This window comes from Arachis hypogaea, chromosome 3 (genome assembly GCF_003086295.3).
Source record: "Arachis hypogaea cultivar Tifrunner chromosome 3, arahy.Tifrunner.gnm2.J5K5, whole genome shotgun sequence".
NCBI classification, from domain to species: Eukaryota; Viridiplantae; Streptophyta; class Magnoliopsida; order Fabales; family Fabaceae; genus Arachis; species Arachis hypogaea.
The window spans coordinates 86,666,118-86,689,258 of NC_092038.1; the positions used below are offsets into that span (position 1 = coordinate 86,666,118).

Here is a 23,141-nt window from a genome sequence, read left to right on the forward strand (position 1 = left end):
GAGTAGGCGTGGCACACCAAGCCAAGCAAAGGAGCTGGGCGTGGCACGCCGCTCAAACACCACTCACACACTAGGCACATGATTCATTTTTATGAGTTTCTTTCTCTTTTCAATTGTAATTTTCTTTCCTGTTTTGTAATTTTTCTTTTATTAATAGGAGTAGTATAAATACCCCTTAAGAGTACTAAAAAGGGGGTTGATTAGCTGGTTAGTTTTAGTCTTACTTCACATTTCACTTCATCTTCTTCCATCTCTTGTACTTTTCTCTAAGCTATTAGTAGCTAAACTCCCTCTCATTGGGAGAGGGAGCTCTGTTGTACATGATGGATTAATGATAGTGAATTTCTTTTTCTCTTCATCTATCTTAAATTTGCTAGAAGAAATTTCATTCTTCATGCTTAGTGTTCAATCATCTTGGAGAAGAGGTTGGATGTAAAATGGGTTTCATCGGAACCTTGGAAAAGGAAACATGAAACCATGCTTGAAATCCCTTCTCACACTTGAGTAGATATGGGTTTTAGGATTGAATATGCTGACATGAAATCCACCTACTATTTGGATCTATGAGTATGTATGGTATAATCAGGGACAAAGGTTATCTCTCTTCATGAGCAATTATACCAAGGACTTGGCTGATTATCAAGATTTGAGAGATTGACTCACCAAGGGATTGGTGTTCAATCAATCATGATTGCCAAGAGGTCAATGAGTTGCATGATTGAAGTTGAGATGATCTAGATCTAATCAAAAGAGAGCAATATCTCCTGATCCCAATGAAACTTCCTTATTCTTATCTTCCCTATTCTTTATAGCTTTCTTTAATTCCTATTTTCATCCCATTCCCATTTACAATTCAGTCATTTATGTTTCAACACTTTACATTCTTGTCATTTACTTTTCTATACTTTATTGCCTTCCTTTACCATCAAGTCATTTACATTTCTGCTATTTAGAGTTCTGCACTCAACATTCTCTATTGTTTAGCTTGACTAAATTCACCTATTAACTAAAGTTGCTCAATCAATCAATCTCTGTGGGATTCGACCTTACTCACAGTGAGTTGTTACTTGATGATCATTTGGTGTGCTTGCCAAGGAACGGATTCATTATATGCACTTATATAGTGAGTAAAATCCGGTCATCATAGTCATTAATCTCCTCTACTTCAGATCAAACGCCAGGTCAGTGGTCATCCAATATGAACGGGATGAAGCTCCTGCAGTCTATTCTCTTGGGGATCCTACTCAAAATGCCACAGACAAGGTCGGATCTTCCGGATGAGAAAATACTGCCTCTTGTTTCTAGCCTCTACCACAAAGGCCATAATCACCTCGTACCTCGGCTGAACTGATGTCTTGAGAAATCCCCAATGAAGTCGTGCATTAACTGTCTAAGAGATGTATAATCAAGCTTGTGGTTCAGTACTATCCCATCAAGGACTAGCAAGAACCCATGTAGAATAGGGATGATGGTCAAGTTATACTCCCAATTCATTAGGATGAAGAATGAAGATACATCTTAGAATAGAATCAAGCATAGATTGAAATAGAATAGTGATATTATTAATCCATAAGAATCAACAGAGCTCCAAACTTTAACCTAGGAGGTTAGTAACTAAGATGAGGTAGAAGATCCTAAACATGGGTGATCTTCCCCTATATATACTAATCTAGCAACTAAGAATTACAGAAAAAAGATAAACTAGTCTTGTAGTACAAAAATCCACTTTCCAGGCCCACTTGGTGAGTGTTAGGGCTGAGCTTGAGTGAAGCCATGAGTTGGTGCTCCTTCTTGGGTGTTGAACGCCAGCTTTGGACTCTTTTTCGGGCACTGGACGCTAGTTGCTCCCTTTTGGGCGTCCAACGCAAGGAAGAAGGTGAAATACTGGCATTGAATGCCAGTTTTAGACCTTCATTTCCAGAGCAAAGTATGGACTATTACATATTTCTAGAAAGCCCTGGATGTTAGCTTTCCATAGCCTTTGAGAGCGCCCATTTAGACCTCTGTAGCTCTAAAAACACTCCTTCGAGTGCATGGAGGTCAAAATCTGACAGCATCTGTAGTCCTTTCTCTGTCTCTGACTCAGACTTTTCCAAAGCTCCTCAATTTCAGCCAGAAATTACCTGAAATCATCATAAAATGCAAACAACTCAGAGTAGAATCCAAAAATGTGAATTTTTCACTAAAACCTATGAAAATATAATAAAACTTAAATAAAACATAATAAAAACTATATGAAAATGATGCCAAAAAGCGTATAAAATATCCGCTCATCACTCATAATTCATTATCAACACTCAAAATCGTCATTTTCTACCTCCATTTCAATATTCAACAACAACATTAAAGTTCAACCTCATAATTCATCAAAACCAATAATGGCTGAAGGGGGAAAAACGATTCCACACAAACTCACTGGCAAGTATATTGGGTCGTATTAAGTAGTAAAACTCACAAGAGCGAGGTCGATCCCATGAGGATTGATTGGATTAAGCAACTTTAGTTAGGTGATGAATTTAGTTAAGCTAATATTGATGAATTGAGTGAAAATTGATTGGCAGAATGTAAAGTGGTAGGAATTGTAAATTGCAGAATGTAAATTAACTGAAACTTAAATGGCAAGAAACTTAAATTGCAGAAACTTAAATTGCTGAAACTTAAAGAACAAGAAATTAAAAGGGATGAATCTTAAATGACAAGGAATGTAAATTACTGAATCTTAAAGTACAGGAATTAAAAGTGCAGAAATATTAAATAGCAAGGAAACTTAAATTGCATGAATAGTAAAAGGATTCAGGTGATGGGAATCAAAATAGAACTAGTAAGTACAAATTACAGCAAGTGCAAAGGAATCAAAGTGAAAGGAATTCAAAGAAAATGATTCATCAGGGATTGGAGATACTGTAATCCTTCATAAATCAATTGGGTCTCATCTCCTTCCTCAATCATATGCATAGATCTATGGCTGATTGAAATTGATTGGATCCCAATTCCTTGGCAATCCAATCTCTCTAATCACAATCAGTCTTGCCAATTTCTTGATCTAATTGTCATTAGGAGAGTTAGAGCACATTTCTCTCATCCATAAGCCACACTAACTCTCAAGATCTCAATTCCTCCCGAATAGTGTTGATCAAGAGATGAGTGAAAGATAGAGCTTCAGTTCTAATGAAGGTGACTCCCCTTCCGAGGCTCACACCCATATTCAATTGAGTTAAACCCCCTTCCGGGGTGAATAATTCACAATCAAAGTAGAAGATACCCAATAGCTACACAATTGAATTGAAAAGAAGAAGAATTTCATTGATTCATTGGAATTACAATAGAGCTCCTCCCCCTAATGAAATTGGGGTTTAGTTTTTCATTGCTCTAGTACCAAAATAGAAAAGGAAAAGTTGAAGAAAAAAATAAATGACAGAAAAGAAACAGATCTCCAATTCTAAAGAAAAGGTGAAAAAGAAGATATGTCGAAAAGCTAAAAGTTCCAAGTCCAAAAGTCCCCAAATGAAATTGAAATTTCTCCTATTTATACACTTTCAAATTTGGTCATCCCAGTACTTGGGGTGGGCTTTCTGGCCTTTGATGAAATAGATCAGAATGGGTCCTTAGTTGGTGTGGTTGGGAGCTTGCTTCAGGAGAACGTAGCGTTCTCAAAGTGAACGCTGTGTTCATTCACCGACGCGTGCGCATCCTATGTTCGTGCGAGTCCCTTGCATTGTTGCATGGTGCACGAAATTGTGATCAATACTTTTCACAACACAAATAATCCCCGGTGATGAATCCAAAAACTTGGTGTTCAATACCATGGCATAAACACAACTTCGCACAACTAACCAGCAAGTGTACTGGGTCGTCCAAGTAATAAACCTTACGCGAGTAAGGGTCGATCCCACAGAGATTGTTGGTATGAAGCAAGCTATGGTCACCTTGTAAATCTTAGTCAGGCAGACTCAAATAGGTATGAATGATGATATACGAATAAAATATAAAGGTAAAGATAGAGATACTTATGTAATTCATTGGTAGGAATTTCAGATAAGCGTATGAAGATGCTTGTCCCTTCCGTCTCTCTGCTTTCCTACTGTCTTCATCCAATCCTTCTTACTCCTTTCCATGGCAAGCTTATGCAAGGGTTTCACCGTTGTCAGTGGCTACCTCCCATCCTCTCAGTGGAAATGTTCAACGCACCCTATCACGGCACGGCTATCCATCTGTCGGTTCTCAATCAGGCCGGAGTAGAATCCAGTGATTCTTTTGCGTCTGTCACTAACGCCCCGCCTTTAGGAGTTTGAAGCTCGTCACAGTCATTCAATCATTGAATCCTACTCAGAATACCACAGACAAGGTTAGACCTTCCGGATTCTCTTGAATGCCGCCATCAGTTCTAGCCTATACCACGAAGACTCTGATCTCACGGAATGGCTGGCTCGGTTGTCAGGCGATCAACCATGCATCGTGTATCAGGAATCCAAGAGATATTCACCCAATCTAAGGTAGAATGGAGGTGGTTGTCAGGCACACGTTCATAGGTGAGAATGATGATGAGTGTCACGGATCATCACATTCATCAAGTTGAAGAACAAGTGATATCTTAGAACAAGAACAAGCGGAATTGAATAGAAGAACAATAGTAATTGCATTAATACTCGAGGTACAGCAGAGCTCTACACCTTAATCTATGGTGTGTAGAAACTCCACCGTTGAAAATACATAAGTGATAGTGTGATCATTGGTTTCGGCCCCAGAGAGGGAACCAGAAGAACCAAGATGAAAATACAATAGTAAAAGGTCCTACTTATAGAAAACTAGTAGCCTAGGGTTTACAGAGATGAGTAAATGACATAAAAATCCACTTCCGGGCCCACTTGGTGTGTGCTTGGGCTGAGCATTGAAGCATTTTCGTGTAGAGACTCTTCTTGGAGTTAAACGCCAGCTTTGGTGCCAGTTTGGGCGTTTAACTCCCATCCTTGTGCCAGTTCCGGCGTTTAACGCTGGAATTCCTGAGGGTGACTTTGAACGCCGGTTTGGGCCATCAAATCTTAGAAAAAGTATGGACTATCATATATTGCTGGAAAGCCCAGGATGTCTACTTTCCAACGCCGTTGAGAGCGCGCCAATTGGGCTTCTGTAGCTCCAGAAAATCTACTTCGAGTGCAGGGAGGTCAGAATCCAACAGCATCTGCAGTCCTTTTTAGTCTCTGAATCAGATTTTTCCTCAGGTCCCTCAATTTCAGCCAGAAAATACCTGAAATCACAGAAAAACACACAAACACATAGTAAAGTCCAGAAAAGTGAATTTTAACTAAAAACTAATAAAAATATACTAAAAACTAACTAGATCATACTAAAAACATACTAAAAACAATGCCAAAAAGCGTACAAATTATCCGCTCATCACAACACCAAACTTAAATTGTTGCTTGTTTTCAAGCAACTGGAAATCAAATAAGATAAAAAGAAGAGAATATGCAATGAATTCCAAAAACATCTATGAAGATCAGTATTAATTAGATGAGCGGGGCTTTTAGCTTTTTGCCTCTGAATAGTTTTGGCATCTCACTCTATCCTTTGAAATTCAGAATGATTGGCTTCTTTAGGAACTCAGAATCCAGATAGTGTTATTGATTCTCCTAGTTAAGTATGATGATTCTTGAACACAGCTACTTATTGAGTCTTGGCCGTGGCCCAAAGCTCTCTGTCTTCCAGTATTACCACCGGATACATACATGCCACAGACACATAATTGGGTGAACATTTTCAGATTGTGACTCAGCTTTGCTAGAGTCCCCAATTAGAGGTGTCCAGGGTTCTTAAGCACACTCTTTTTGCCTTGGATCACAACTTTATTTCTTTCTTTTTCTTTCTTTTTCTTTCTTTTTCTCTTTCTTTTTCTTTCTCTCTTTTTTCGAATTTTTTTTTATTTATTTTTTTTTGTATTCACTGCTTTTTCTTGCTTCAAGAATCATTTTTATGATTTTTCAGATCCTCAGTAACATGTCTCCTTTTTCATCATTCTTTCAAGAGCCAACATTCATGAACCACAAATTCAAAAGACATATGCACTGTTTAAGCATACATTCAGAAAACAAAAGTATTGCCACCACATCAAAATAATTAAACTATTATAAAATTCAAAATTCATGCAATTCTTTTCTTTTTCAATTAAGAACATTTTTCATTTAAGAGAGGTGATGGATTCATAGGACATTCATAACTTTAAGGCATAGACACTAAGACACTAATGATCATAAGACACAAACATGGATAAACATAAGCACTAAAATTCGAAAAATAGGAAAATAAAGAACAAGGAAATTAAAGAACGGGTCCACCTTAGTGATGGCGGCTTGTTCTTCCTCTTGAAGATCTTATGGAGTGCTTGAGCTCCTCAATGTCTCTTCCTTGTCTTTGTTGCTCCTCTCTTATGATTCTTTGATCTTCTCTAATTTCATGGAGGAGAATGGAATGTTCTTGGTGCTCCACCCTTAGTTGTCCCATGTTGGAACTCAATTCTCCTAGGGAGGTGTTTAGTTGCTCCCAATAGTTTTGTGGAGGAAAGTGCATCCCTTGAGGAATCTCAGGGATTTGATGATGAGAGGGGTCTCTTGTTTGCTCCATCCTCTTCTTAGTGATGGGCTTGTCCTCATCAATGGGGATGTCTCCCTCTATGTCAACTCCAACTGAATAACAGAGGTGACAAATGAGATGAGGAAAGGCTAACCTTGCCAAGGTAGAGGACTTGTCCGCCACCTTATAAAGTTCTTGGGATATCACCTCATGAACTTCTATTTCTTCTCCAATCATGATGCTATGAATCATGATAGCCCGGTCTATAGTAACTTCGGACCGGTTGCTAGTGGGAATGATTGAGCGTTGGATAAACTCCAACCAACCCCTAGCCACGGGTTTGAGGTCATGCCTTCTCAATTGAACCGGCTTTCCTCTTGAATCTCTCTTCCATTGGGCGCCCTCTTCACAAATAACTGTGAGGACTTGGTCCAACCTTTGATCAAAGTTGACCCTTCTAGTGTAAGGATGTTCATCTCCTTGCATCATGGGCAAGTTGAATGCCAACCTTACATTTTCCGGACTAAAATCCAAGTATTTCCCCCGAACCATAGTAAGCCAATTCTTTGGATCCGGGTTCACACTTTGGTCATGGTTCTTGGTGATCCATGCATTGGCATAGAACTCTTGAACCATTAAGATTCCGACTTGTTGAATGGGGTTGGTAAGAATTTCCCAACCTCTTCTTCGGATCTCATGTCGGATCTCCGGATATTCACTCTTTTTGAGTGAAAAAGGGACCTCGGGGACCACCTTCTTCAAGGCCACAACTTCATAGAAGTGGTCTTGATGCACCCTTGAGATGAATCTTTCCATCTCCCATGACTCGGAGGTGGAAGCTTTTGCCTTCCCTTTCCTCTTTCTATAGGTTTCTCCGGCCTTGAATGCCATAAATGGTTATGGAAAAACAAAAAGCAATGCTTTTACCACACCAAACTTAAAAGGTTTGCTCGTCCTCGAGCAAAAGAAGAAAGAAGAGAGTAGAAGAAGAAGAAATGAGGAAGAAGGGAATGGCATTTTGTTCGGCCAAAAAGGGGGAGAAGTGGTGGTTTGGTTGTGTGAAAATGAAGGAGTGAAGATGGGTTTATATAGGTGGGGTTTTATGAAGGATGGATGTGAGTGGTGAAGAGAAAGATGGGATTTGATAGGTGAAGGGTTTTTGGGGAAGAGGTGTTGAGGTGATTGGTGAATGGGTGAAGAAGAGAGAGAGTGGTGGGGTAGGTGGGGATCCTGTGGGGTCCACAGATCCTGAGGTGTCAAGGAAAAGTCATCCCTGCACCAAATGTCATGCAAAAATGTGTTTTGAGCCAATTCTGGCGTTAAACGCCGGGCTGGTGCCCATTTCTGGCGTTTAACACCGAATGCTTGCCCTTTTCTGGCGTTTAACGCCAGTCTGGTGCCCCTTTCTGGCGTTAAACGCCCAGAATGGTGCCAGACTGGGCGTTAAACGCCCATCTGCTAGCCTTACTGGCGTTTAAACGCCAGCAGGTTCTTCCTCCAGGGTGTGCTGTTTTTCTTTCTGTTTTTCATTCTGTTTTTGCTTTTTCCATTGAATTTGTGACTTCTCATGATCATCAACCTACGGAAAACATAAAATAACAAAGGAAAATAGATAAAATATAACATTGGGTTGCCTCCCAACAAGCGCTTCTTTAATGTCAGTAGCTTGACAGAGGGCTCTCATGGAGCCTCACAGATGCTCAGAGCAATGTTGGAACCTCCCAACACCAACTTAGAGTTTGAATGTGGGGGTTCAACACCAAACTTAGAAGTTGGTTGTGGCCTCCCAACACCAAACTTAGAGTTTGACTGTGGGGGCTCTGTTTGGCTCTGTTTTGAGAGGAGCTCTTCATGCTTCCTCTCCATGGTGACAGAGGGATATCCTTGAGCCTTGAACACAAAGGATTCTTCATTCATTTGAATGATCAATTCTCCTCTATCAACATCAATCACAGCCTTTGTTGTGGCTAGGAAGGGTCTGTCAAGGATGATGGATTCATCCATGCACTTCCCAGTCTCTAGGACTATGAAATCAGCAGGGATGTAATGGTCTTCAACTTTTACCAGAACATCCTCTACAAATCCATAAGCTTGTTTTCTTGAGTTGTCTGCCATCTCTAGTGAGATTTTTGCAGCTTGCACCTCAAAGATCCCTAGCTTCTCCATTACAGAGAGAGGCATGAGGTTTACACTTGACCTTAAGTCACACAAGGCCTTCTTGAAGGTCATGGTGCCTATGGTACAAGGTATTGAAAACTTTCCAGGATCCTGTCTCTTTTGAGGCAGTTTCTGCCTATACAAGTCATCCAGTTCTTTGGTGAGCAAAGGGGGTTCATCCTCCCAAGTCTCATTTCCAAATAACTTGTCATTTAGCTTCATGATTGCTCCAAGGTATTTAGCAACTTGCTCTTCAGTGACATATTCATCCTCTTCAGAGGAAGAATACTCATCAGAGCTCATGAATGGCAGAAGTAAGTCCAATGGAATCTCTATGGTCTCATTTTGAGCCTTAGATTCCCATGGTTCCTCTTTGGGGAACTCATTGGAGGCCAGTGGACGTCCATTGAGATCTTCCTCAGTGGCGTTCACTGCCTCTCCTTCCTCTCCAAATTCGGCCATGTTGATGGCTTTTGCACTCTCCTTTTGGATTTTCTTCTGTATTGCTTGGAAGAGTACTAGGAGGGAGTTTAGTAATTTTCTTGCTCAGCTGACCAACTTGTCCCTCCAAGTTTCTAATGGAGGATCTTGTTTCAGTCATGAAACTTTGAGTGGTTTTGATTAGATCAGAGACCATGATTGCTAAGAAGATGATGGAAAAGGCTTGCTATTGCTAAACCTGTTTCTTCCACCATTATTATTGTTGAAACCTTGTTGAGGTCTCTGTTGATCCTTCCATGAGAGGTTTGGATGATTTCTCCATGAAGGATTATAGGTGTTTCCATAGGGTTCTCCCATGTAATTCACCTCTTCCATTGAAGGGTTCTCAGGATCATAAGCTTCTTCTTCAGATGAAGCTTCATTAGTACTACCTGGTGCATTTTGCATTCCAGACAGACTTTGAGAAATCATATTGACCTGTTGAGTCAATATTTTGTTCTAGCCAATATGGCATTCAGAGTGTCAATCTCAAGAACTCCTTTCTTCTGACTAGTCCCATTGTTCACAGGATTCCTTTCAGAAGTGTACATGAATTGGTTATTTGCAACCATTTCAATCAGCTCTTGAGCTTCTGTAGGCGTCTTCTTCAGATGAAGAGATCCTCCAGCAGAGCTATCCAAAGATATCTTGGATAGTTCAGAGAGACCATCATAGAAAATACCTATGATGCTCCATTCAGAAAGCATATCAGAGGGACACTTTCTGATTAATTGTTTGTATCTTTCCCAAGCTTCATAGAGGGATTCTCCTTCCTTCTGTCTGAAGGTTTGGACTTCCACTCTAAGCTTACTCAATTTTTTGAGGTGGAAAGAACTTTGCCAAGAAGGCATTGACTAGCTTTTCCCAAGAGTTCAGGCTTTCTTTAGGTTGTGAGTCCAACCATGTCCTAGCTCTGTCTCTTACAGCAAAAGGGAATAGCATAAGTCTGTAGACCTCAGGGTCAACCCCATTAGTCTTGACAGTGTCACAGATTTGCAAGAATTCAGCTAAAAACTGATGAGGATCTTCCAATGGAAGTCCATGGAACTTGCAATTCTGTTGCATTAGAGAAACTAATTGAGGCTTAAGCTCAAAGTTGTTTGCTCCAATGGCAGGGATATAGATGCTTCTCCCATAGAAGTCGGGAGTAGGTGCAGTAAAGTCACCCAGCACCCTCCTTGCATTATTGGCATTGTTGTTGTTTTCGGCTGCCATGGGTTCTTCTTCCTTGAAGATTTCTGTTAGGTCCTCTACAGAGAATTGTGCCTTAGCTTCTCTTAGCTTTCGCTTCAAGGTCCTTTCAGGTTCAGGATCAGCCTCAACAAGAATGCTTTTGTCTTTGCTCCTGCTCATATGAAAGAGAAGAGAACAAGAAAATATGGAATCCTCTATGTCACAGTATAGAGATTCCTTGAGGTGTCAGAGGAAAAGAAAAATAGAAGGCAGAAGTAGAAAATTCGAACTTATCAAAGAAGATGGAGTTCGAATTGTTCATTAAGGAATAATGTTAGTCCATAAATAGAAGGATGTGAGAAGAGGGGAAGAAATTTTCGAAAATTAAGTAAAATATTTTAAAAATATTTTGAAAAACACTAATTGATTTTCGAAAACCATGATTGAGAAAGAAGTAAAGTGATTTTTTGAAAAAGATTTTGAAATTAGAAATCAAAAAAAGATTTGATTGAAAACTATTTTGAAAAAGATGTGGTCAAGAGGATATGATTGATTTTAAAAAGATGTGATTGAGAAGATATGATTTGAAAAACATTTTAAAAAGATTTGATTTTAAAAATTAATGACTTGGCTATCAAGAAAAGATATGATTCAAACATTAAACCTTTCTCAACAGAAAAGGCAACATACTTGAAATGTTGAATCAAATCATTAGTTGATAGCAAGTATTTTTGAAAATAGAAAGAAATTGATTTTGAAAAAGATTTGATTGAAAAGATATGATTTGAAAAAGATTTGATTTTGAAAAGATTTTGAAAACTAAAAAAAAATTTGATTTGAAAACAAAATCTTCCCTTTTGTGCCATCCTGGCGTTAAACGCCCAGAATGGTGCACATTCTGGCGTTTAACGCCTAAACTACTACCCTTTTGGGCGTTAAACGCCCAGCCAGGCACCCTGGCTGGCGTTTAAACGCCAGTCTGTCCTTCTTCACTGGGCGTTTTGAACGCCCAGCTTTTTCTGTGTAATTCCTCTGCAGTATATTCTGAATCTTCAATTCCCTGTATTATTGACTTGAAAAGACACAAATTAAAAATATTTTTGGATTTTTAATAATCAAAATGCAACTAAAATCAAATAACAATGCATGCAAGACACCAAACTTAGCAGTTTGTATACTACTGACACTAACAAAATGAGAATGCATATGAGACACATAAACACTCAAGTCAAGAGAATTTAAAAATCAGAGCAATGAAATTATCAAGAACAACTTGAAGATTAATGAAGACACATGCATGAATGCAAAAGGAGCAGAAACATGCAATTGACACCAAACTTAAAATGAGACTCTAGACTCAAACAAGAAATATTTTTGGATTTTTTTGAAAATTAAGTGGAAAAAGAAAATAAAGGTATCAAAATTCTTAATGAGAATTCCAGGAATCATGCAATGTTAGTCTAAAGCTTTAGTCTAAAGAAATTAGACATGGCTGAACAAGCTTCAGCAGGACATTGCATTCAAGAGCTAAATTGATGAAGACCAATCAGCTTTGGTGATGATAAGAACATCACCTTGAAACACTAGAATTCATTCTTAAGAACTCTGAAGAAAAATACCTAATCTAAGCAACAAGATGAACCGTCAGTTGTCCAAACTCAACAATCCCCGGCAACGGCGCCAAAAACTTGGTGCACGAAATTGTGATCAATACTTTTCACAACACAAATAATCCCCGGTGATGAATCTAAAAACTTGGTGTTCAATACCATGGCATAAACACAACTTCACACAACTAACCAGCAAGTGTACTGGGTCGTCCAAGTAATAAACCTTACGCGAGTAAGGGTCGATCCCACAGAGATTGTTGGTATGAAGCAAGCTATGGTCACCTTGTAAATCTTAGTCAGGCAGACTCAAATGGATATGAATGATGATATACGAATAAAATATAAAGGTAAAGATAGAGATACTTATGTAATTCATTGGTAGGAATTTCAGATAAGCGTATGAAGATGCTTGTCCCTTCCGTCTCTCTGCTTTCCTACTGTCTTCATCCAATCCTTCTTACTCCTTTCCATGGCAAGCTTATGCAAGGGTTTCACCGTTGTCAGTGGCTACCTCCCATCCTCTCAGTGGAAATGTTCAACGCACCTTGTCACGGCACGGCTATCCATCTGTCGATTCTCAATCAGGCCGGAGTAGAATCCAGAGATTCCTTTGCGTCTGTCACTAACGCCCCGCCTTCAGGAGTTTGAAGCTCGTCACAGTCATTCAATCATTGAATCCTACTCAGAATACCACAGACAAGGTTAGACCTTCCGGATTCTCTTGAATGCCACCATCAGTTCTAGCCTATACCACGAAGACTCTGATATCACGGAATGGCTGGCTCGGTTGTCAGGCGAGCGCTCGGTTGTCAGGCGATCAACCATGCATCGTGTATCAGGAATCCAAGAGATATTCACCCAATCTAAGGTAGAATGGAGGTGGTTGTCAGGCACACGTTCATAGGTGAGAATGATGATGAGTGTCACGGATCATCACATTCATCAAGTTGAAGAACAAGTGATATCTTAGAACAAGAACAAGCGGAATTGAATAGAAGAACAATAGTAATTGCATTAATACTCGAGGTACAGCAGAGCTCCACACCTTAATCTATGGTGTGTAGAAACTCCACCGTTGAAAATACATAAGTGATAGTGTGATCATTGGTTTCGGCCTCAGAGAGGGAACCAGAAGAACCAAGATGAAAATACAATAGTAAAAGGTCCTACTTATAGAAAACTAGTAGCCTAGGGTTTACAGAGATGAGTAAATGACATAAAAATCCACTTCCGGGCCCACTTGGTGTGTGCTTGGGCTGAGCATTGAAGCATTTTCGTGTAGAGACTCTTCTTGGAGTTAAACGCCAGCTTTGGTGCCAGTTTGGGCGTTTAGCTCCCATCCTTGTGCCAGTTCCGGCGTTTAACGCTGGAATTCCTGAGGGTGACTTTGAACGCCGGTTTGGGCCATCAAATCTTGGGCAAAGTATGGACTATCATATATTGCTGGAAAGCCCAGGATGTCTACTTTCCAACGCCGTTGCAAGCGCGCCAATTGGACTTCTATAGCTCCAGAAAATCCACTTCGAGTGCAGGGAGGTCAGAATCCAACAGCATCTGCAGTCCTTTTTAGTCTCTGAATCAGATTTTTGCTCAGGTCCCTCAATTTCAGCCAGAAAATACCTGAAATCACAGAAAAACACACAAACTCATAATAAAGTCCAGAAAAGTGAATTTTAACTAAAAACTAATAAAAATATACTAAAAACTAACTAGATCATACTAAAAACATACTAAAAACAATGCCAAAAAGCGTACAAATTATCCGCTCATCATTGCACCATCGACGCGTATGCGTACTGCATGCATGTGGGTCGATACGATCTTCAGCTTCAACCATGCTTGCGCGTATCATGCGTGCGTATGCGTCCTTCGGCAGCGTTCATTTATTGGACGCTACGTTTGTGCCATGAACGCTCCTCACGCGTGCGCGTCCTGTGCACGTGCTCGTGGATGGTAGAATGTCACTTTTGCATTCTAGCGTCATGTACGCATTCGCGCCAACCACCACTTTTGTCACATCGATGCGTACGCGTCATGCAGACGTGCGCATGGTTGACCAATTTCAAATTCCAATTCTGAAAGTATTGCATGCGTTCATTCAAAGTGAACGTAGCGTTCATTGTTGGTGAACGTTGATCCTCCATCCACGCGTGCGTGCCATGCACGTGTACGCATGGATCGCTGGTGCAGGAAATTGCAATCACACTTGCAATTCCGCACAGCTAACCAGCAAGTGCACTGGGTTGTCCAAGTAATACCTTACTTGAGTAAGGGTCGATCCCACGGAGATTGTCGGCTTGAAGCAAGCTATGGTTACCTTGTAACTTGTAGTCAGGAGATTATCAATGAAAAGGATTTTGTATGCAATAAAATAAAAGAACATGAAATAAAAGGTACTTGTGATTCAATAATGGAGAACAGGTTAGAGTTTTGGAGATTCTCTATCATCTGAATCTCTGCTTTCCTACAGTCTTCTTCTTTATGCACGCAAGGCTCCTTCCATGGCAAGCTGTTTGTAGGGTGTCACCGTTGTCAATGGTTACTTCCCATCCTCTCAGTGAAAATGGTCCATGTGCGCTGTCACCACACGGCTAATCATCTGTCAGTTCTTGATCATGTTGGAATAGAATCCAGTGATCCTTTTGCGTCTGTCATTACGCCCAACACTCGCAAGTTTGAAGCTCGTCACAGTCATCCCTTCCTAGATCTTACTCGGAATACCACTGACAAGGTTTAGACTTTCCGGATCCCAGGAATGGCCGCCAATAATCCTAGCTTATACGACGAAGACTCCGATCTTTCGGATTGGAGGCTAAGAGATACACATTCAATCTAAGATAGAACGGAGGTGGTTGTCAGGCACGCGTTCATAAGTTGAGAATGGTGATGAGTGTCACGGATCATCACATTCATCATGTTTAAGTGCGAATGAATATCTTAGAACGGAAACAAGCGTAATTGAATAGAAAACAGTGGTAATTGAATTAATCCATCGAGACACAACAGAGCTCCTCACCCCCAACAATGGAGTTTAGAGACTCATGCCGTAGAGATACAATGTAAAATGTGAAAATGTCATGAGGTACAAAATAAATCTCTAAAGGTAGTTTTTATACTCAACTAGTAACCTAAGTTTTCAGAAAATGAGTAACCTAAGTTTTTATCACTTCTTGGGCCCACTTGGTGTGTGCTTGGGCTGAGTTAAATGCCAGCTTTTGTGCCAGTTTGGGCGTTTAACTCCAACTTTTATGCCAGTTCTAGCGTTTTGACGCCAGAAAAGGGCAAAGAGATGGCGTTTTGACGCCAATTTACGTCGTCAAAACTCGCTCAAAGTATAAATGATTATATATTGCTGGAAAACCCTGGATGTCTACTTTCCAACTCAATTGGGAGCGCACCGTTTGAAGTTCTGTAGCGCCAGAAAATTCACTTCCAGTGCAGGGAGATCAGAATCCAACAGCATATCTAGTCCTTCTTCAGCCTCTAAATCAGATTTTTGCTCAGGTCCCTCAATTTCAGCCAGAAAATACCTGAACTCACAGAAAAATACATAAACTCATAGTAAAGTCTAGAAATATGATTTTTGCATAAAAACTAGTAAAAGTGTACAAAAAAGTGGCTAAGTCCTACTAAAAACTATATGAAAATATCCCCAAAAAGCGTATAAAATATCCGCTCATCACAACACCAAGCTTAAACTGTTGCTTGTCCTCAAGCAACTAGATGAATGAAATAGGCCAAAGAAAATCAAGAGGCAATAGCATCTCAGAGTGTACATGAAGCTCAAATTCTAATTAGATGAGCAGGACTAGTAGCTTTTTGCTTCTGAACAATTTTGGCATCTCCATTTATCCTTTGATGTTCTGAATGACTGGCATCTATCGGAACTCAGAATTTTAGATAGTGTTATTGACTCTCCTAGTTAAGTATATTGATTCTTGAACACAGCTACTTTATGACTCTTGGCCGTGGCCCTAAGCACTTTGTTTTCTAGTATTACCACCGGATACATAAATGCCACAGACACATAACTAGGTGAACCTTTTCAGATTGTGACTCAGCTTTGCTAAAGTCCCCAGTTAGAGGTGTCCAGAGTTCTTAAGCACACTCTTTTGCTTTGAATCACGACTTTAACCACTCAGTCTCAAGCTTTTTGCTTGGACATGCATGCCACAAGCACATGGTTAGGGACAGCTTGATTCAGCCGCTTAGGCCTGGATTTTATTCCTTTAGGCCCTCCTTTCCATTGATGCTCAAAGCCTTGGATCCTTTTTACCCTTGCCTTTTGGTTTTAAGGGCTATTGGCTTTCTCTGCTTGCTTTTTCTTTTTTTTTTCTTTCTTTCTTTTTTCTCTTTTTTTCCGCCATATTTTTGTTTTTTTTTTCTTTCACTGCTTTTTCTTGCTTCAAGAATCCATTGAGCCAATAATTTTAACATTCATAAACTTCACTATCAAAATTTATGCACTGTTCAAGCATTCATTCAGAGAACAAAGAGTATTGTCACCACATATAAATGATTTGAACTTTTCTTATTAAGAACTCGAAGATAAAATTGCCTCCTTACTCTAAAAATCTGTTATTTTATTCATGTTTAGTGATGATGAGAAAAATAAATTATAGCTTACTTAGGGATAAGATCAAAAATGAAAAGTAAGGACATTCATTACTACTATTCCTATGACTCTAAAAATAGATTTCTAATAGCAGAGTTATCACAGAGTTAAGATTAGGACTCAACAACCTTTATTTTGGGAGGCGGATGCTCCTTCAAGAGGTAGCCTCTGGCACTTCAACTCCTGCAGTTCACGCCCTTGCTTCTCCTGTTCCTTAAGCAGTTTGCAGAGCATGCTATTTTGATTTTTCTGTTCTTCTTTCATTTGATCCATAGCTTCTTGTAGCTTGGTAATAGATGCTTCTAAGCGGTTCCAGTAGTCAATCTGTGGGATTTATGGGAGGAACTCTTACGCCCTCCTTTTGATGGGAATGTGTTGCATTTTTTGCCCTTCCATGGATTTTTTTGTGATTGGGAGATCAACTGAGATATACTCATCTACTCCCATTTTTACTCCAGCATTTTTACATAGCAGAGAAATCAAGCTTAGGTAGGCCAATTTGGCTTCAGTGGAGTTCTTGTTTGTAATTGTAAAAAGCACACAAGCAATCAGATGATGAACTTCTACTTCTTTTCCCATCATAATACAATGGATCATCACTGCTCTTTTAACAGTGACCTCAGAGCGGTTGTTGGTGGGTAGTATGGAACGCCTAATAAAATCTAGCCAGCCTTTAGCAACTGGTTTGAGATCCCCTCTCTTGAGTTGGATTGGGACATTCTTTGTGTTGGTTACCCACTTGGCTCCAAGGATGCATATGTCCTCTAGAACTTGGTCCAAGCGCTTGTCTTGAATCATAATTCTCCTGTTAAAGGATTCTGGGTCATCTTGTAGCTGAGGCAGCTTGAAGATCTCTCTTATGTTGTCATGGTGAAAGTAGATAATCCTTCCTCTAACCATAGTTCGAATGGTATAGAAGGCGGTTCCAGACATTATCTGTTTATCTGTTTGCCACAGATTTGAGTAAAATTCCTGAGCCATGTTTCTCCCCACCTTTGTCTCAGGATTAGCTAGGATTTTCCAGCCTCTGTTTTGAATTTGCTCTTGGATCTCTGGATATTCATCTTCTTTCAAATTGAATTTAACTTCTGGGATCACTGACCTCAGACCCATTATTTTGTAATAATGGTCTGCATGTTCTTTGGTTAAGAACTTCTCTTGATTCCAACGTGGTTTTTGGAATATTCTCTTTCTTGCCTCTTGAGGTGGTTTGTTTTCCCTTAGGACCCATGATCTTGGTGAGTCTTGGCTCAGTGATCACGAAAAGCACACCAAACTTATAGGTTCGCTTGTCCTCAAGCAAAAGAAAAGAAATGAGAGGAAGAGAGAGATAGAGAGACAATTTCGAATGGTGGAGGAAGGGGATAGCCGAATGGAAATTTAAAGGGGGGTGGGTTGGGGTAAAAAATTTTGAAAAAGATATGATAGAAGATATGATTTGTGAAAAGATAATTATGATATGCAAAAGATGTATTTTTAAAATTGAGAAGATAAGAGGGAGATTTGGAAAAATAATTCTAATTTTGAAAAGATAGCGTGATGGGTTGAAAAAGATTTGAAAAGAATTTTAAAAAGATATATGAGTTTTTATAAAGATTTTGAAGGAAATAGAAAAAATATATTTTTTTGGATTAAGAAATTTTTGAAATTGAAATTGAAAGATGAGTATTTGTAACATGTCCATGCAAGAAATGTGGAAAGAAATATTGAAATTTGAAAAAAAATCAGAGTTGGAAACAAGGACCTTCTTCCCCCATGTTCCTTGCGTTAAATGCCAGAAATAGCATGTCTTGGGCGTTTAAAGCCCAAGTGCTGCCTATTTTGGGCATTTAAACGCCCAGCCAGGTACCCTGGCTGGCGTTTAAACGCCAGTTTGCCTTCCTTACTGGGAATTTAAACGCCCAACCAGGTACCCTGGCTGGCGTTTAAACGCCAGAATTCACTTGTCACTGGGCATTTTTCTAAACGCCCAGGATGCTGTAGATCTCGCGTTAAACGCCCATAATGGCACCCATTCTGGCGTTTAACACCAAAAAATGCTCCTTACTGGCATTTTTCTGCTAGTGAGCATCTTTTCTCTGTTTTCTGCTCTGAATTCTTCTATAACTCTGTGAACTCCTATAATGGAATATAAATTGTGTCAAACTCTTATAATTACTAAAAAAAGTATGCTTAACCAATGGCTGGGTTGCCTCCCAGCAAGTGCTTATTTATTGTCTTTAGCTGGACCTCCTTGAATGTTATTCTAGTCTCATTTTTGAGCACTCTTGCTCAATATTGCTTTCAAGATAGTGTTTGACTCTTTTTCCATTAACAATGAATCTTTTATCAGAGTCGGTATCTTGAAGCTCCACATATCCATATGGTGACACACTTGTGATCACATATGGTCCCCTCTACCAGGATTTTAATTTCCTAGGGAATAATTTGAGTCTAGAGTTGAATAGTATGACCTTTTGTCCTGGTTCAAAGACTCTGGATGACAATTTCTTGTCATGCCATCTTTTTGCTTTCTTCTTGTAAATTTTTGCATTTTCGAAAGCATTGAGCCTGAACTCTTCTAGCTCATTCAATTGGAGTAATCTTTTCTCTCCAGCTAATGTAGCATCAAGGTTTAGGAATCTGGTTGCCCAGTAGGCTTTGTGTTTCAGTTCCACGGGCAGATGATAGGCTTTGCCATACACAAGTTGGTATGGAGAAGTTCCTATAGGGGTCTTGAATGCTGTTTTGTATGCCCACAAAGCATCATCCAAGCTTTTTGCCCAATCCTTTCTATGGGCCATCACAGTCCGTTTCAGGATTCTTTTTAGTTCTCTATTCGAGACCTTAGCTTGCCTATTTGTCTGTGGATGGTATGAAATTGCTACCTTATGGCTAATTCCATACCGGACCATAGCAGAGTAAAGCTGTTTATGGCAGAAATGGGTGCCTCCATCACTAATTATTGTTCTAGGGACACCAAATCTACTGAAGATGTGTTTCTGGAGGAACTTTATCACTGTTTTAGTATCACTAGTGGGTGTTGCAATTGCCTATACCCATTTAGATACATAGTCTACTGCCACCAGAATATAAGTGTTTGAGTATGAAGGTGGGAAAGGCCCCATGAAGTCAATACAACATATGTCAAACAATTCAATCTCAAAGATCCCTTGCTGAGACATGGCGTAACCATGAGGTAGATTACCAGCTCTCTGGCAACTGTCACAGTTCCGTACAAACTCTCGAAAGTCTTTATAGAGAGTAGGCTAGTAGAAGCCACATTGGAGGACTTTTGTGGCTGTTCGCTCACTTCCAAAATGTCCTCCATATTGTGATCCATGGTAATGCCAAAGGATCAACTACGCTTCTTCTCTAGGTATGCAACTACGAATTAATCCATCTGCGCATCTCTTATAGAGATATCGTTCATCCCACAAGTAGTACTTTGCATCAGAAATTAATTTTTTCGTTTGCTGCTTGCTGTACTCCTTGGGTATGAACATTGTAGCCTTATAGTTTGCAATGTCTGCAAACCATGGTACTTTCTGAATGGCAAAGAGTTGCTCATTCGAAAAAGTTTCAAAGATTTCAGTGATGGGAAGGGACGCCCCATCTACTGGTTCTATCCGGGACAGGTGATCTGCCACTTGGTTTTCTGTCCCTTTTCTGTCTCTTATTTCTATATCAAACTCTTGCAGAAGCAGCACCCACCTTATGAGCCTGGGTTTTGAATCCTACTTTGTGAGTAGATATTTAAGAGCAGCATGGTCAGTGTACACAATCACCTTTGATCCTACCAAATAGGATCTGAACTTGTCAATGGCATAAACCACTGTAAGTAATTCATTTTCTGTGGTTGTGTAATTCTTCTGTGCATCATTTAGGACATGGCTGGCATAATAAATGACATGCAGAAGTTTGTCATGCCTCTGTCCCAATACTGCATGATGATTGGATTTTTGACGGTTTAGAATTTCACTAATGAAATCTCGTTGTAACGTATAATCTCATTGTAAAATGGCGCCGTTGCCGGGGATTTGTAATGGTGTTATGTTATTGGTTATTGTACATATGTGAATATTGTGAATAGGTTTTTTGCTTGTTTACTAGATTTTGTTAGTTTTATTTTGTCTTTTCATAATGAATTCTCACTTTGGCTATGAGTTTGGTCCGAATTGTGTTGTAGGGAATGTGAACTTCAATGATAACATGTACCAAGGATGGAATGAATAAAGATGGGAGGAGCCTCAAGGAATTGATCACTCCTATTGGCAACAACCTCCGGACACTTATAGGTATAAGTCTCATCCTAATGCATGCCAATTCAATAGCTTTGGTGAATCCTTTTGTGATAATCAACCACCACCATATGCCTATGAATCTTATCCTCAACATGATGCTCAACCATACTCACAAGCCCCTTTCCACCAAGTACCTTTATGTGACCCTTATCCATCATATAACCAATCACCCATACCACATCCTTGTGATCATTATGAGCAAGAACCCTTAGAACCACCACAACCCTATCAAGATTACTACGAAGAACCACCTCAATGCACATCTTCTCCACAATTTTACCAAGAGGAACCACCTTCCTACCATGAACCCTCTCTCCAAAATAATGAACCTTCCTACTCGCCCCAAGCCCCAATAGACGATTCTCTCACTTTGTTACTTCAAGGACAAGAAGCCATGAAGCGAGATACGCTTGAGTTTGTAACCAACTTGACCAAGATGGTGCACGCTTTAGCCTACCAATGTTTGACTACTCAAGTTGTTTCTATAACCCCATGTAAAGAACCAAAGGAAGAGCAAAGCATAGAGAAGATATCAGAAAATCTGATGAAAAAGGAAGAATCGGTAGTAGTAGTGGAGCAATTGGAGAAGCCTACGGTTATTGAAATAAAGGAGGAAGTGGTCCAAGATTTAAGAGATGTGGAACCGCCATGTGAATCTCAACAACCTCTGGAGCATATCAAGATTGAAGAACACGAGAAGGTTGATCAAGAAATAGATTCAATCATGGAGGAATTTCTATCTACAATTGAATCTCTTCCTAGTAGACATGAAGTTGAAATCGTAGAAGAGTGTGCACAACCTCCCAAGGAAGAAAAAGATGGCATGGTGCATATCGAAATTGAAGAATATGAAGAGGTTGATCAAGAAACGAATGTATTCATCAATGAATTCCTATCCAAAATTGAATCACCTCCCATTGGACAGGAAATCAAAATTCTTGAAGACAACACTAAGCTAAATGACAAAGGGGAAAAGGTTGAAAGTGAAGAAACTTGTCAAGAGGTGGAAGCAACAAAAGAAGAGCATAAAGAAGTCAACCTTGCATTGTTTAAGTGTAGGGAGCATCACCCCCCTAGATTGCTGGTGGACGAAATTGTGATCAACAATAATGGCTCTTTGGCATGTGCATAAAAATATTAACTCAGCACTTTCTTTCCACAATCTCATTCAACTAACCAGCAAGTGTACTGGGTCGTCCAAGTAATAAACCTTACGTGAGTAAGGGTCGATCCCACAGAGATTGTTGGTATGAAGCAAGCTATGGTCACCTTGTAAATCTCAGTTAGGCAGATTAAATGGTTATGGATTTCGAAAATTAGTAATAAATAGAAAATAAAATAGGATAGAAATACTTATGTAAATTAATGGTGGGGATTTCAGATAGGGTGTGGAGATGCTAAAATCCTCTCGAATCTCTATTTTCTTATTACATTCATCCAATCCTTCCTACTCCTTTCCATGGCAAGCTGTATGTAGGGCATCACCATCGTCAATGGCTACTTTTCATCCTCTCGGGAAAATGGTCCTATGCGCTGTCACTGCATGGCTAATCGTCTGGAGGCATCACCCTTGACAATGACTACATCCCATCCTCTCAGTAAAAATGGTCCAAATGCTCTGTCACAGTACGGCTAATCATCTGTCGGTTCTCAATCAGGTTGGAATAGAATTCATTGATTCTTTTACGTCTGTCACTAACACCCAGCGTTCAGGAGTTTGAAGCTCGTCACAATCATTCAATACCGGAATCTTACTCAGAATACCACAGATAAGGTTAGACTTTCCAGATTCCCGGAATCCTACTCGGAATACCACAGACAAGGTTAGACTTTCCGGATTCCCATGAATGCCGCCATCTATCTAGCTTATAGCATGAAGATTCTGTTGGGGAATCTAAGAGATATGCGCCCGGCCTAAGGTAGAACGGAAGTGGTTGTCAGTCACGCGCGTTCATAGGTGAGAATGATGATGAGTGTCACGGATCATCACATTCTTCAAGTTGAAGTACAACGTATATCTTGGAATAAGAATAAAAGAGAATCGAATAGAAAATAATAGTAATTGTATTGAAACTTGAGGTACAGCAGAGCTCCACACCCTTAATCTATGGTGTGTAGAAACTCCACCGTTGAAAATACATAAGTTAAAGGTTCAGGCATGGCCGAGTGGCCAGCCCCCTAAAATGTGATCAATAGCCTCCTCAGATGAAGAATAAAACAAAACTGAGACCAAAGATGAAACGTGGTCAAAAGACG

The 23,141-nt window shown here is 39.8% G+C and overlaps 1 non-coding gene across 1 annotated transcript; it reads left to right on the forward strand.

Moving 5' to 3' along the window:
- The first annotated feature begins 9,905 nt into the window (after positions 1-9,905).
- Positions 9,906-10,013, forward strand: LOC112793130 (small nucleolar RNA R71). The gene has a single exon (XR_003197839.1). It is a non-coding gene; the product is annotated as a small nucleolar RNA R71 (small nucleolar RNA).
- The last annotated feature ends 13,128 nt before the right edge of the window (positions 10,014-23,141 follow it).